At 43.9% G+C, this 15,962-nt stretch overlaps 1 protein-coding gene across 2 annotated transcripts in view; it reads left to right on the top strand.

Annotated features, from left to right (window-relative positions):
- CenG1A (Centaurin gamma 1A) overlaps positions 1-15,962 on the top strand; it is a 779,192-nt gene that overhangs the window by 489,533 nt on the left and 273,697 nt on the right. The window lies entirely within an intron of this gene.

Here is a 15,962-nt window from a genome sequence, read left to right as displayed (position 1 = left end):
CTTTACCAAATTTAAGGACTTTTGACGTACTTCTTGTATTCCATTCTTTGCCATGTTCAGACGATTTTATTCAGCTACGGACGGGCCTGTATTGGTGAAGCGGTTAATGAAGACTATTTAGAATCCCACCAGTTTGAAAAGCCCTCCAAAGTTAAAAAAAAATTGTCCTGAGATAGCAAGAATAAAACTGAAAAAAAAAAAAAAAAAACTTGAATGACCATGATTTTTTTTTCTCTCTCTCTCTCTCTCTCTCTCTCTCTCTCTCTCTCTCTCTCTCTCACCTGCGAGATACCAGTGTACAGGTTCATTTGTCTTCTTGATGACCGATAAGATTATATACACCAACACTGCCCATGCGTGGTTAGGTTACCCATCGGAAGCACAAAATTATGATCGCTAAAAAGTTGTACGTGTATTTTTTTCAATTTTGTGTGTGTGTGTGTGTGTGTGTGTGTGTGTGTGTGTGTGTGTGTGTGTGTGTGTGTGTGTGTGTGTGTGTGTGTGTGTGTGCGCGTGTGCAGTAGGTTTCAGGATTTTTGCTTGTTAATGTTTGTCACAGTTTAGGCTATCAGAGATATGAAGTGCTCTTGCTATAATAGTTTCAGACAGCTAAGCGTTTTAAACAATTTTATTGATAAGATAGTAAGAACCGCAGACTCAAGCATATACAGAGGAGTAGACTTATATGAGAAGCCCAGAGAAGCGTGTGTTGTCTAGATATCACTGCCTCATGTATTGTAGACTTATATGAAACAGAGATTTATATATTGTGAGATATCGTATGAAACAGGGAACTATATATTGTGGAGGTGACATAGGAAACAGAGAAGTATACAGTATATTGTCGAGGTGTCATATGAAGCGGAGAAGTGTTTATTGTCAAGGTGTTCTTGTTATTGTTTACATAAGGTGATGTTCACGACCCTGCAGCTGGCTTGGTTTGTGTATCAGCGTATATGGCCTGGAGGTGGGGTGTGGGCGGGCTGGCTGCGGCGACCCGACTATTATGCACCCAGTCCCTGTAATTTACCTGTTTACCGAGCAAGTGAAGCACCCAGCCCAGGCGAATTACTGCGCTTTTGTTGTGGTGAGTCTCGTGTTGGAGGCCCACAGACAGGGACCTTAGCGAGGGTTAAGGCTACCCATAAGAATATACTTGATACGATGCATATAATTTGGCTTAACGAACTGGTTTTCCTGGGTAAGATTTTATTGAGCAACTTTACCGCCTTTCATGTTGTAAATAAGTTGCGTTAGGAGGATATTGATGAAGGTAGTTTTTTTTTTTTTTTTTTTTTTTTTTTTTTTTTTAAGACACGCGACAAAGGAAGTGAAGATGAGCTTGGGTGAGTCTGAGGGTGAGAGTTGAGGTCCTGAGGTGAACGTTTATGATGGTGGTGAGACAGGGGTGGAAGGGGTTCAGGGGGGGGAGGGGTATGGAGGAGGGGAGTGAGAGGGGTGTGTGTGGTCAGTGCTTAGGACCGGTGCGGCGCCCCCCAGGAGGTCCTCGTGTCACCCCTGGGGCCGGCGGGGGGTGCGGGGAAAGTTAGTTAAGACTCCCTCCCCTGACACACTTCAGGATCGGGCAAAGGGAATAAATGGCTGAAAAGGAGTATAAAAATAATTCATAGTTAAGAAAAGGAAGATGAATTTATATACCAGTATTTGAGATGACCGAGAGGAGTTATTTTTTTACGTTTTATATTAGACAGAAACTATAATAAGAATTAAAGGAATATATAAAGGTATCTGAGTAAATAAAAGGTCAGTTAGAAAAATGGAATAGTAGAGTTAGGGATGCTGAAAAAAGGGAACGGCTGACTATTGCCAGATAATTCAGTCTAAGGGTTAGGCTGTCTTAGTGCTGGGAGAGAGAGAGAGAGAGAGAGGTTTAGTTTCCGTAGGGGGTCAGTCACGGCGCCATAGTGAGGGAGAGATGGGGTGGAAATGACAGGGACATAGACCACTGTATACCAGGGACACAAGCCACACTATACCAGGGGACACAGGCCACGCTATACCAGGGACACAAGCCACACTATGCCAGGGACACAAACCACGCTATACCAGGAACACAAACCACACTATACCAGGGACACAGGCCACACTATACCAGGGACACAAACCACACTATACCAGGGACACAGACAACACTATACCAGGGACACAGACCACACTATACCAGGGACACAGGCCACACTATACCAGGGACACAGGCCACACTATACCAGGGACACAAACCACACTATACCAGGGACACAGGCCACACTATACCAGGGACACAGACAACACTATACCAGGGACACAGACCACACTATACCAGGGACACAGGCCACACTATACCAGGGACACAGGCCACACTATACCAGGGACACAGGCCACACTATACCAGGGACACAGGCCACACTATACCAGGGACACAGGCCACACTATACCAGGGACACAGGCCACACTATACCAGGGACACAGGCCACACAATACAAGGGCACGACACTTACTTCAGCCCGCATCCATACACCACAGAGGAGGTCTAGGGGCAGGTCATTGCAGTGTTGATATGCAGATTTCGTGAGGCCGACCCCGGATGTCCCCCCGTGGCGTGTGGGGGTGATTGTTGCCAGATAGCGAAGGCATCAAAGGCGCCCGGATGCTGGGGACTACCACGGCCAGGAGAAGGATATACTTAAACACTTTTTGTCCCGGCGACACAGATACACGTGCTGCAGGGTGTATTGTGTGTTGTGTGTAAGACGAAGCGGGCCACCTGGGTAGGAGAGGGTTGCGTTATACACAGTTCATAGCCTTTACTTGTGATGGATACAATTTGACATCGGTAATAGATGAGCTGTATTTCCTAAGCTGAATGAACTCGTCTAGAAGAAGCCCATGAATTGATCATTAGAGATTGTTTCTAACCCCTTCAGTCAGTTAGAACGATCTCTTGTTAGCTGAAGAAAATCATCTCTCGTCAGGTAGAGAGAGAAATGGTAGTGAAGGGGTTAGGCCTTTGTGTGTGTGTGTGTGTGTGTGTGTGTGTGTGTGTGTGTGTGTGTGAAGTTAGGGACATATGGCTGGTGGAAGATGTGTAGGGTCGGGGGTGTAGTCATATAAGGAAAGTATGGTGGTGTGGGAGGGACTGAGGGCAAACACTTCTCGGTTACCAGGGGCGGCGGGGAAGACAAGTGGCTGAGAGTAGAGGCTGTGGAGGCAGAATATGGTGGGCCTTGGCTCTCAGGACTCCACTGGCAAAGGAGCTGGCGTGAATCAAAGCGAGACGAGCTGATTTAAGACTACCAGTGAATGGCGTCCTTAGCGGGCATTTTTAGTGTGGCTGGGAGTTGATTTTTGTTCTTAACCCCTTTATACAGGTGACTTAGTTTGTGGGTTTATTCTTGCTGTTTTCAGTTTTACCTGTTTTGGGAGTTTTTTTTTTTTCTATGTTAAGGAGTAAGTGAAAGGTATATTTACTATCCCAGGTCGAAAATTCATTCGTAAACCGAATTAAATAACTCTGTACGTCATCGAATGCAAGTAGTACGCCCTTTCACTGCGATGGTTCATTTTTTATTTCATGCTTGCTATGACATATCCTTGAGAACTTAATAATGTTTGAATGAGCGTGTGGTCTGTTTCACTTGGCATCCTGTTGGTAATTTTATTTTTCACGCTTCCTCTGTTTATTCCGTGATCCTACATACCCTGTTGTTTTAGATGGGGGTAAGGATGATGATGATGATGATGATGATGATAATGGTGGTGGTGGTGGTGGTGATCCTGTTACGTACGATTGAACGTGGGTTATGGGAGCTTCCTTTTGGTGAATGGTTTGATACAGTTTTCGTTAATCGTTTAGTAATGTTTCTAAAATTTCCTTCCTGCCACCACCACCAAACTGTTATGCTCGACTTACGTAAGACCGTGAGACATTGCAGAGGAAGGATTATAGACAATTTATCTTAACTTTAATACCGGTACGATGACCCTTTTTCCTTTCTTTGCAGTCACCAGATGATCATACTCTGCTTAGTTAAAGGGTTATAATAAATGTTGTGTAAAAAAGGATGATATTGAGAAATGCTGGACTAGCCTCGGAAGAAGAAAAATGAGGAAAGGAAGGGGAAACGAGAAAATTAAAAGCAAAAATACATGAGAAGGGGAAGGAAAGAGAAGAACTGGCTAGTGTTGAGGGGAGGAAGTGGGAGGCAAAGGGTTGAAAGAGGAGAGGGAAGGGAGAAGCTGAGGGAAGGGAGGAAGGGGGGTGGGGTGTAGAAGGAAGGTAAGACACAGAGATGGTCGTTGTGATAGACAGCGGCCTGTGGATCTGCCCTGATGAGAGGTAACGTGGTCTACCTTACTCCTCCCTTCTCATACATACCCTCCCAACCCTTCCTCGTCTCTCCCCTCTCCCCCCGTGCAGCAGGACAGGGGTGGAAGGAGATATTCAAGGAGCGGAGGAACTGGATGGTAGCGTGGGAAGGAAATGAGATGAGGAGGGAAAAGAAATTGGACGTGGAGTGGCGAAGGAACTAGAAAACACTGAGGAGTTGGTAAAGGAAGTCAGGTGTGGAAAGATTCTAAAGGAGGGCAGTGAGAGGAGAAGAGGAAGACGAATGAAAGGGAGGAGAATGATGGAGAGGAAAGGAAATAGCGGAGGAGAGAAAGGAGTAGAGGAGAGAGGGGTAGCTAATGTTACATCCCCCAGGTTTCATTGCAATGTTGCTGCCCCTCCCAACCATTGTCTTTCCCTGTGTAAACAAGTAGAATGGATTGTGGAGTTTGGAGAAAAGAGGAGGAGAGGGAGGGAGACATTAAGAAGGAAAGTGAGTGATAGAAAAGTTTCGAAGGGCGTAAATTTGAAAGAAAGAGAAGATATCTGTAGAGGAGGTGAGCGGAGGCGAAGATGTACGGGGGAGTGAGAGGAGAGAAGGTAGAAAGGGAGAAAGGGTAAGGTTTGAGTGGGAAGGATGAGAGTAGAGAAGGAAGGGGGGGATAGAGGAAAGAAGGTGAAGGAGGGTAAGAGAAGAGAAGGAAGAAAGAAAATGACGGTGAGAGGAGAGAAGCATGTACGTGTCTTAGAGCAAATTCGTGTAGTTGGAAGCCAGGAATTCGGTAAAAGGTGAACACGTGTGCTTTGTTGTTTACAGTCGCATTCCCACAACCTCACCTCACCATTCCGCCGCCTTTGAGATTCGCATTCACGCGTTTTATTGAACCCTGTAACTATTTCTGAGTCGCCGTGTATTGTAGTGTAAGCACCGTCAGACTGTGGTGGCATTTGACGCTTTACGTGAGTGCTTTTCCGCGTTTGAGGTTTTCATTGAGGTATTTCTGAAAACCTGTATTGGTAGGGGTTCTTGAGTCTTGCGGTATATTATAGGGACCTGTGTAGCCTAAGCACCATCGAGTTGTGTATGTGATTGGCTATTTTTGCTCTCAGATTTCGTGGATTTCCTGGATTACTTTTTTTTTTTTTTCGCCCGAGGTACATAATTTGGCGTTCCCAGTGAAGGTTATTGTGATGTCATGGTCCCAGGTACCGACAGGCATGGATGTGAAAGTCGGGGAGTGGACGGGGTTGACGCACCTGCTGGGTGAGTGTGAGAGGGTGAAAGTGAGAGTGGGTGAGTGCCAGAGGTGGTGGATGACTTGGTAAGTGAGAGTGAGAAAGGGTGTTAATGGCGGGGTGGGTGAGAATACTGCAGTGGGTGTTACAGATGGACAAGATACACACAGCTGCCCGATGAGTGAGAGAGTAGGTGAGGAGTGATTGTGGATGAGTGAGAGTGAGAGGGTGCAGTGGCAAGGTGGGAGTTAATAGAGTAGACGCAGCTGCCGGTGAGTGGGCGAGTGAGTGTGAGTGGGTGAGAGGAGTGACGCTGATTATGTGAGAGGGTATGGAGTAGTTTAGGTCTGTGATTGACTCCCTTGTCCCCCCGTGCATGTCCACCCACCCTTTGAGCAGCCAGCCCTCTCGACCTTTTTTGTTAGACCTTCACTTCACATCATCATGTCACTTCACTGTACCACTCCTCTCTCCTCCCTTCGCATGTGACTTTTCCACACTACTTTCTTTTGGGGGTTCATTTTTATCTTTGTATTTTCTGTTCGTAATTGATTTAAGCTTTATTCTCAGACATCGGGAAGTTTTTCAGTGGCGAGAAAAATCGTCCGACGCCGTTCAGAGTTAAATAAATAAATCGTCCCGTATCTTATTTTTCCCACTTCTATCCCTCGTACTTGACTTTTCACAGGCCGTCACTTCCTTTGCCCTCATCCTTCCCTCCACGTACTTCCTATCTTTATCTCGTTCTCTAGTACACATTTTCCCTCTCCTTATATTAATCTTGGGCCTACTTACATTTCCTAATTTTTTTGCTTGTTTCTGTCTCTACCTTCTGACTTTCCAACACTTATATTCTTTTCTTCCTCCTTGCCTGCCCATCGTCTGTTCATCCTGCCTTATTCTTCCTCTTCTTCCCTCATCTCCCTCCTTTTCCTCTCACACACTTTTGTTCTCGTCCTCTTCCTCCTCTCTTTGTTCCCTTCCTCTTCCCTCCTCTTAGCATCGTTCATTATATTCTTTCAGCCTTCAAGAATCATGACATTCAAGAGTTAACGGCGGGAATCAGCAGCGGAGTGTTTTATTTTGTCCTTTTGTGTGTTGTTCCTTCAATTCGCCTCCTCTCTTCCCACCGCCTCCCTTTAACCCCCTGACTCGATGGGTTTCTCCAAGCTGTGTAAAACCGTTTGGCGTTTACTGGAATGAAATGCAAAGCTCTTATTCCTTGTTCCCTTCCTTTTTTTTTTTTGTTTTTTTTTTCTTTTGTCATTACGCTGCGAAAAACCATTCCAGCCTCTTTTCGATTTCCTTATTTTTACCATTTTTCTCTCCCAAGCACCTCCCTTTTCCATATTTCTGATCTCTTTCTTTCTTAAAAATCACGCTTTTCCCAGTTTTTCAATCTCTTTCTCTTCCCAAGCGTCGTCCCTTCCCCTCACATCGACATCTTTTTCCCCTCATGGCCGACTCCTAAACCAGCAGCCTCTTTCTCCCTCGAATTTTTCCCTTCTCGTAAAATCATAACATCTCGTCATAGCAGCCTCTTCCTCTTCCCTTGCCCGGACAGTCGTTTCTTTCTATTTTTCCCTCATCATTTATTTTTTCCCCTTGTCTGGTTTCTTCCCTTCTTTTTTGTTTTTTTGTTTTTTTTGGTCCTGTCTTCGTCTTTACCTCATTTTCTTTTCCTTCCTTCAGTCTTCTTCCGTTCATTTGTTTCTCTCTTCGTTTTTTTTCCTTCCCCTCGTTTCCCCTCGTCCGTTTATTTTCCTCTGGCCTTTCCCACAGCCGTCATCCTCCCTTCTCTTTTCCCCGCATCTTATCAGTTTCCCCCTCTTCCCTTTTCCCTCCTCTCTCTCCATTTCCCTCCTTCGTTTTTCTTTCCCTCTTCCTTCCCCGCCTCTTCCGTCTTCCTTCCCGCTTTCTCTCTCGCCATCCCGGCAGACCTCGTTCCATTTTATTTTCCCCTCGTAACATAGCGATCGTCGTCCCTTTTCCCTCCTCACGTCTGTTTGCCTTCCCCTCTGTCGCTTTCTTTTCCCCTTTTTCGCTTTCCTTCCCCTTATTCGCCTTCCTCTCCCCTCCTTTTTTTTTTCTTTTTCTTTTTTTTCCCCCACTTTCGCTTGCGTCTCTCCTCTTTCTTTTTCCTTCTTCTCTCCCTTTTTCCTTCCCCCCTTTCGCTCTCTTCTTCCCTCTTTCCTTTTTTCCTTCGTATCTGCCTTTTCCCTTTCCCTCTTTCGCTTTTCTTTACCCGCTTTCTTTCCTTTTCCCCTCGTTTACATCGGCCCACTCTTTCGCACACATCCACTCTCGTCTTTCACAACTCACCTGCCCGTTTCCACCCATCACCAGACTTTCTCCTTACACACACACACACACACACACACACACACACACACACACACACACACACACACACACACACACACACACACACACACACACACACACACACACACACAGTCTCCCCGCCATCCACATTTCACACTACATTCCACACATCACAGTCCACCTCCACCTTACCAACCTCTTCCGTACTTACATATCTCCCCAACCCCGTCTTCCCAATCCATCTCCCCCCCAAGCCGCACCCACACCAGCACCTCCGCCCATTTACACCCTAATCCCCGCCGCCCACGCCCAGGTCCACCCCGCCCACTAATTCATCAGGACCCATATTTGTGGGTTAAGGAGCGCTTAGGGAGGGTCAGCGGCCGAAAATCATTGGTCATAATCATCACCGACCATCACTCCATATTTCACCTCAACTTCCTCGACATGCACCATACCTTTCCCTTCCCGTCATCCCATACCTTCCTCTTCCTCTTCTTATCCTCTCTCACCCTCTTCTTCCTCTTCCCATCGTCCCTTTCCTTCCTGTTCCCACTATCCCTTACTTCCCTCTTCCTGTCCTCCCTTTCCTTCCTCTTCCCACCATCCCTTACCTTCCTCTTCCTCTTCCCGTCGCCGCAGTAACCGTTCCTTACCCTGGCCCCATCCTCTTCTCTTACCTCTCGTGTGTTTTATCTCATCCACCCTTTGTCTTTGTTGTAATTTCTATTTCTTTTCCCTGCATTCTTTGCCTTCCTTATAATCGCATTTTTCTTGTCCCTCACCCCTTCCCTTCATGGTCCCTTTGTATTTTTGGCCTCATTTTCCTTTACCTCTTTTCTTCAGTTTTCCATCCATACTCCCATTTTTTTTTTTTTATCGTCCATCCCTTATCGCTTTCCTACTTCCCATGTTTTTAGGTATCCTTTTTCCTTACTTTTTTTTTTTCCCCCAGATATTCCTTCCTTTGTTTTTCTGTGTTCATTCTTTTCCTTGTATCCTCCCCCCCTCCTTCCCGTCTCCATTTTTTTCCCTTCGTCTGTTTCCACTTCCCATCGTGTTCATATGCCGTGCTTCGCTGTTTTTTGCTCTTCTTTATCCACTTTTGTCTTTTTCCTTCCATTCATCCATTGTCTTTTTCTTTTCTTTTTCTTTCCAAATCGATACAGTGCCTTGCCTTTCTTCCCATTTTTTTTTTTTTCATCGTCCCTCACCACTTTCCTTCGTGTTCACCTGCCATTACTTACCGTGTTCCTCTGTTCTTACCTTCCTTTTTTCCCCGTATTCTTTTTGTTCTTTTTTTCACCTCTTCATCCCACCCTTGTCACTATTATTTCTTATTTCTTTTCAATTTTTCCATTGTCCCTGCATGAAGGTATTTGATCTCTTCTTTCATATGTCAGTAATTTTTTCCTTCACATTGTCTGAATTTTCTTTGCTTTTTTCATGCATTTTGACTTCATAGCCAGTCATGTTTTTTTTTTTTTTTTTTTCTGTTCTTATTTCTCCCTGTACAGAGGGATCCGTTAGTCTCACTACTCGAAAGGCTTATTATTATTATTTTTTTTTTTTAAGTTATCCAGACTTATGAATCACCCCGCATACCTCCTTTTCCCATCCTTGCCTGAAAATTGCTCCACGAAATTGATTCTCTCTCTCCCTATCTGTCCTCCTTAACTCCCCATCTCCCCTGCCCTCCCTCTACCCATCTCCCCTTCCTTCCCTCTCCCCACCATCCATCAACCCGTCGTCTCCTCCCCATAGGCCTAGTATCTGCACCCAGACCCCTATTTTCCTCGCTGAAGAAGCTCCGTAACACCTCTTCCTTGCTGGTTTAGTTTTGTCTTTGGGTGAGTTGATGTTGTATGTTACTTCATCCGTTAATATATTCTTGTATGTTATTTAAATCTTATCCCATCTTTAGGAGTCGGGATGATGATGATGATGATAGTAGTGATGATGACGATGATAATGGTGATTGTTGTTGTTGTTATAAATATTTAGTACAGTTTGTCAGTATGATAAAAATGTCAACAATATGCTAGAGAGTAAGTTGTAATAGGCTAAAAAGAGCAAAAACGTGGATAAGGAAGGTGTGTTATTCCCAGGCTGACAAAAATAATCCTGCCTTCCCTTGACACACCCTCGTCGAGCTGGTATGTTTCTGTTTTTTAATGACTTGGGAGGTTACGGTGATGGTTTGGTGGTCTGCCCTCTGACGTGGCGGTGTTCAGAGAGAGAGAGAGAGAGAGAGAGTGTTTGTGTATTATTTTTTGTGTTTATATAGAGTGTGTGTGTAATGTGTGTATAGACTAGTGTAAGCGTTGAGTGTGCGTGTAATGTGTGTATAGACTAGTGTAAGCGTTGAGTGTGCGTGTAATATGTGTAATGTGCGGGCGTGTAGTGTCGGGGTGGGAATTTCTGCGGTTTGAGGGTGTGTAAAGGACTCATGTGTGTTTTTGCCGGGAGTCGGTTCACACTCATCAGAAGGGGTTACGAAGAGATGTGACGATAAAGTGGTTAAGTATGAAAAAAACACGAATGCAAAAACGATCGGTGATACTGATACTCTTCTTTGTTTTATTTTTTTTTTCGGTATATACTCACCCAAGAGGCGCAAGAGTGTGTGTAAAGAAAATGCTGTTGATTATACTGCAAAAGAAAATACCTTCAGTGTTGGTAAGGGTGTTTAATATTAATGTTAACTCCGTATGTTAATTCTCTTAGTATTTCTCTTGTTGATTCTCCTAGTAGGCTGTTTCTGGTGCTTTTCTAGGATCTTGTAGTACATAGTTAATGGTTATAAGTGAAAAGAGGAAAAGTGAGGCGTCATTTGTTTGGTTAGTGGGTGTGGAGAATAGCGAGCCTCCTTCATCCTATATGCATACTGTATTCTTATACCCTGTCCCTTCCTGTTCCATTACTTCTCCTCTCATTTGCTGTCGCCCTGCCTCTCTCGCCCGCCCATCTTCTCCGGCACAGCAGCTTCCCTGTCACAGATTATTTCTCCTTTCACCCTTTATCGTCTCTCTCTCTGCATTCTTTTAACCATCTGTCTCCTCCCCCACATGATTCTCTCCGTTCACACTCTGTCGTCTCATTCACACGCTCACACCCACCCTCTATCCTTCCTCTCATCCGCCACCCTCCCCGACTCTTCTTTATATTTTAACATGTAATTTTTTCCCCTCACCCACCATCCTCTCTCTACAACTACTGTAATACTTCTTTTAGCCTAGTGTGGTTCCTCCCTGCAATCACTCCGGTTCCCAACCCTTCCCATTTTTTTCTTTCTTCCTCCTACTGTCTTCTCTCCTGTTTTCTCTCGTCCTCTTTCATCTCCTCTTCCTTTCCCTTCCCTTCCCTTTTCTTCACTTCTTATTTCTCCTCTCCTCTTCTCTCCTCCTCACTTCCTTTCACTTGTCTTTCCATCCATTCCCATCTCTTCTCTTCTCTCTTTGATCTCCCCTCTCCTATCTTCTCTCCCTCTAGCATTCCCTCCCCTCACTTCACCTCTTTTTTTCTGCCTCTATCGTTCCTCATCCTTTCCCTCTCCTCACGTCCTTTTCCCCACACACACCGGGTACTCTCGCCCTAATACACAAACATTGCCCTGTCTCCTGTCCCCCTCCCACTTCCGCAGTACCCAGTGATCCCCCTGTTTTATCATCACTCTTATCTAACAGTTACATTAGCTCATTATTATTCAGTGGTATTTACAGTTGTTATCCTCACTTTCATTAGAGGGTTACCGGTATTAAGTTGGTATTAGTCAGTGGTATTTACAGTTATATATTCGCTTTTATTTGTTACTGGTGTTGTATGTTAGCTTAGTATTATTCAGTGGTATTTTGAGTTATCGTCTTCACTTTTATCAAACAGTTACTGGTATTTTACTATCCATTTCAGAGGCGGAGTTGCGCTGTTTTTCGCAAATATCTCCTAAGCGAATCGTTGGATCAGTATGATATTTCAACACAGTACTTTTGACATCCGGGCCTAATTTATGACCCTTAAACCATACTGCTACATATGTTACATTAGGAGTTTACTGAAGGATATTAAGCCTAATCCAGTCATCAAATCTAAGGTGTTATACAAAATCGGACGAGTGCGACTGTGTGGGGTAGCTCCTCCACTAACACCCTGAACAACCCTCTGACCATTCCTTCCCTACCCCCCAATATCGCGTTCACCCCCTCCCCGTTTCCCTCTTCACTCCCAGTCACACCATCCCTCTCACATCTTTGCACTTCCGTTTTCTTTTTTCATTCTAATTGCATACATAATATTTGAATATGACAGTATGTATATACTTATCATACATTAGTAATATTATTTAACAATATATATATCAACTGGACCATGTTCACATTTTAGGATGAATACACAGTATTGTAATAATAGTAATAACTTCTCCGAGAAGGTTCAGGCAACAAGTGATACAATTTGTAATTCGTGATTTTCAATGGTTGACCATAAACACTGCAAACATATAGGTCTATTACATGTACGTAATCATCCTGATGTACAGTACTTTCTACGCGAAATACGACTTGCATCCATTGCAAATAATCATATCAATACGTCTACAACTACATAACATTCTTACATTATAATACAGTGCTGGGATAATGAGGGAGGGACACAAGAGTGATGAAGGAGGCGAGGAGCTCGGGGAGAATAGGAGGGATAACGAGGACGAGAAGGGGGAGAAGTAGGGGTAGTTAAGGAATAGTTTGGGAGGGTGTTGGGGGGCAACACTTTCCTTCGAATGCGTCAACATGACTAGTCGACTTTCTGTTATTTTTCACGAGTAAACTCCTCACATAACTTAAATAGCAATATGGTTTAAGGGTCATAAATTAGGCCCGGATGTCAAAAGTATTGTGTTGAAATACCATACTGATCCAACGATTCGTTTAGGAGATATTTGCGATAAACAGCGCAACTCCGCCTCTGAAATGGATGTTCATAAATACCGTATTCGCAGGTATTTCAGTTATCATTATTTTTAACATGTACATGTGTCTTGTTCTGTACTGTGATGTCTGCTGGTGGATTTTTACTGTTCCAGACGATTTTATTCAGCTTTGAGGGTAGTACTTGTAGTGGAGGGGTTAATGAGGAGAGTACTTGCAGTGAAATTAATGAACGCAGTATATGACCTCTCCAGTGCCAGATCTTTTTCGTTAGCTGTGTAAAATCGTCAGGAGATGGCAACAGTGTGAATAATAAGCAGTAGATGATACCTTTAATAAGAGGCAAAGGAGTAAATCAGATGTAAAAGAATATATAGAGGGAATATATAAGTAACGCGTATCAGTTATTTATCTAGTGACTTCTCTTATTTTTTTTATCTTCCTCTTTTTTTTTTATTGTAATATATCAGCGCTTAGGGACATAGAGATAATGGGGGACATCTGTAATTTGGTGCATGGATTATTTTTATTTGTTTTTTGTCCCCTGTTCATCCTCTGAAAAAAAAAAATACATAGAACATATCTTTGTTTTCATCTAGGAATTTTATTACCTCCGTTCTATTTACTATTTTTTATGAGATTTAAATTTGTCGTAATTCTGATTTCTGAGGTAGCTATGGACACAACGTAGTCTTTCATATTATTTTTTTCAGGGCTTTTTTATACATCACTCTTATTTACGTTAACAAGAGAGATGGATGGGAGGAAGGTGAAATCTTTGTGTGTGTGTGTGTGTGAGAGAGAGAGAGAGGGGGGGGGATTGTGGGATAGCGATGAGGCTTCTGTTACCTCCCTTGCCTCCCACTTTCCCTCTCATCTGTTCCGCCGCCCCCCCCCCCTCCCCATGTTCCGTAGGCTACTTTCCTTCTCGTGTGGTTTATCGCTGGTACTTGTTCCTTGTTTTTTCGAGCACTTTCTCTCATCTGTTCCATTGCTACTTCACACACACACACACACACACACACACACACACACACACACACACACACACACACACACACACACAGAGTCAAAATCTCCTCCTCTACCTTTAGTCTTTTCCATCTCTTCAAGTACTTTCTCTTTCCCTTCATGCCTCACTCGCCCTCCTTATTAGTTTCTTGGGTCACTTTCCCTCTCTTCTCTTCCCTCTCTACTTTCCCTCGTGTCTGTCATCTGTCACTTTCTCTCTTGCCTCTTCCATTCTTGCTTTCCTCTTCATTTTTACTCCATGCCTTTTGTTTTCATTCCTACTGTACCGTTCTTTCTCGTCTGTTTTGTGTTTGCTTCCGTTCTTATGCTTTCTCCTCTTCCTTTTCACGCGCGCACACAGGCGTATTATCTATTTGTATCCGTCTAGTTGTCTATTTGTATATAAATATCTGTACATCTCTCTATTCATGTCTGTTTGTCTGTCTGTCTTATCTGTTCGTTGGTGTCTGTCTATAAATATTCATACCTCCATCCTCGTCTATCTATCTATCTGTCTGTCCATCTGCATCAGTCCATCTATCTGCATCTGTCAGTCTGTTTCCCTATCTCATCTCTACCACAGTTTATTTTTGTGGTTTTATTTTTATTTACTTTTTCTCTTCCTCTTCCTTTCTGCCCTCGCATCTTCCCTGATTTACCCTGAAAGTCTGCGGGTTCGGCACACCTAAGTCCATTTTTCTTGCCCTATTTCATCCTGTTCCCGCTTCCTCTATAATCTTCTTACTCTTCTTTATTTTTCGCCGTCCTCTTTCACTTCCTGTTCTTTACGCTCTGCCTTTTTCTTCTTTAATCTTCCTCCTCTTCCACTTTCTCATCTTACTCTTCCTTTACTTTATTTTTCTGTCTCCAACACTTTATTTTCTTCACTCTTATGCTTTTCTTTATTCTTCTCTCCTTATATGTCCTAGTTTTGCTACTCTCTCTCTCTCTCTCTCTCTCTCTCTCTCTCTCTCTCTTGTTACCATGTTGTTTCGTCAGTCTCTCTTCTCTCCCTCTCCTCTTTTTTTTGCATCCTCTTTCCTACTGCTGTTGTTTCCTCTTAATTAACAACTCTTTCCTTTCCTCTTCCTCGAATATCTTCATTTTTGCTGCTGTCATGTTTCCTGTTTCCCTCTCCTCGTCTTTATTCTTGTTTCCATCCGTGTTTCCTCCTTGTTTCATTCCTGTCCCTCGTTTCTAATTTTTCTTCTTCTCTGTTTCATCCAAGTCTCTTTCTTTACATCTTTCTTCTTCCTCTCTTACCCTTTCTTCCGTTTTTACTCCATCCATGTTGTTTCCCCTTCGTCTTTGTCTCCTCTCTCTGGTTCCTCCTTTTAACTCCTCTTATGCCTCTGTCCCCTTTCTCGTCGGATCCAGTGCCTCTGTAATGCTCTTTTACCCTTGCTTCTTTGTGGTCTATCCCCTCTCATCACCCTTTCTGTGGTTTTCCTCTTTTTTTCTTCTTTCAGTCGCTTTTCCTTTTTCCTGTGTCTCTTTGCATATCTGTCCTTTCTCTCACCTCCCTCAGTCCATTCTCCCTCCTCTCTGTCTTTCTTCCTACCGTATTGCTTTTCCCCTTAGTGTATCTGATTATTCTTCTGCCATCGTTTTGCTAGTTTCTCCATTCCCTTGTTTTATCTTATTTCCCTTTCCTTTCCTCCTCTTCCCAGCCTTTCCTCCTTCCCTCATCCTCTCACTTTCTTCATCCTCTCTCCCTTTCTTTATCCCTTCACTTTCCTTTCGTCATCATTTCTGTAGCCTTCCCTCCTCCTCTCTCATTTTCCTTTACCCATCCACTCTCACTTTCCTTATTATGTTTCCCATTTCTTATCATCTCCCATTCCACAACTTTTTCTTTCCTCATCCCCTTTCACTTTCTTCATCCACTCCCTCTCGTTCAATTTTCCCATATTCTGACTCTCCCATTATTTCTCTTCCCCTCATTCCCTTTCCTACCTTTCCTCCTCTCCCTCTCCTCCTCCTTTTTACCTTTCCTCCCGTCCTTCCGCCTCAGCACTCAGGTAATCCACTTCCATCAGCGGCGGTGACTTCGGTTGACAGGCTCTGGACACTTTTTACCTGGCTTCTGCGCCGGGTCACGGACGGACACTAGGCGGCTGGGAGAGTCTCGTGTTGTGTCT

The sequence above is a fragment of the Coenobita brevimanus genome, chromosome 22 (assembly GCF_032717465.1).
Source record: "Coenobita brevimanus isolate Jiangsu-jjx chromosome 22, ASM3271746v2, whole genome shotgun sequence".
In the NCBI taxonomy this organism is placed as follows: domain Eukaryota; kingdom Metazoa; phylum Arthropoda; class Malacostraca; order Decapoda; family Coenobitidae; genus Coenobita; species Coenobita brevimanus.
Note: the sequence above shows the minus strand (reverse complement) of the source record. Positions and strands in the feature narration are given on the sequence as shown.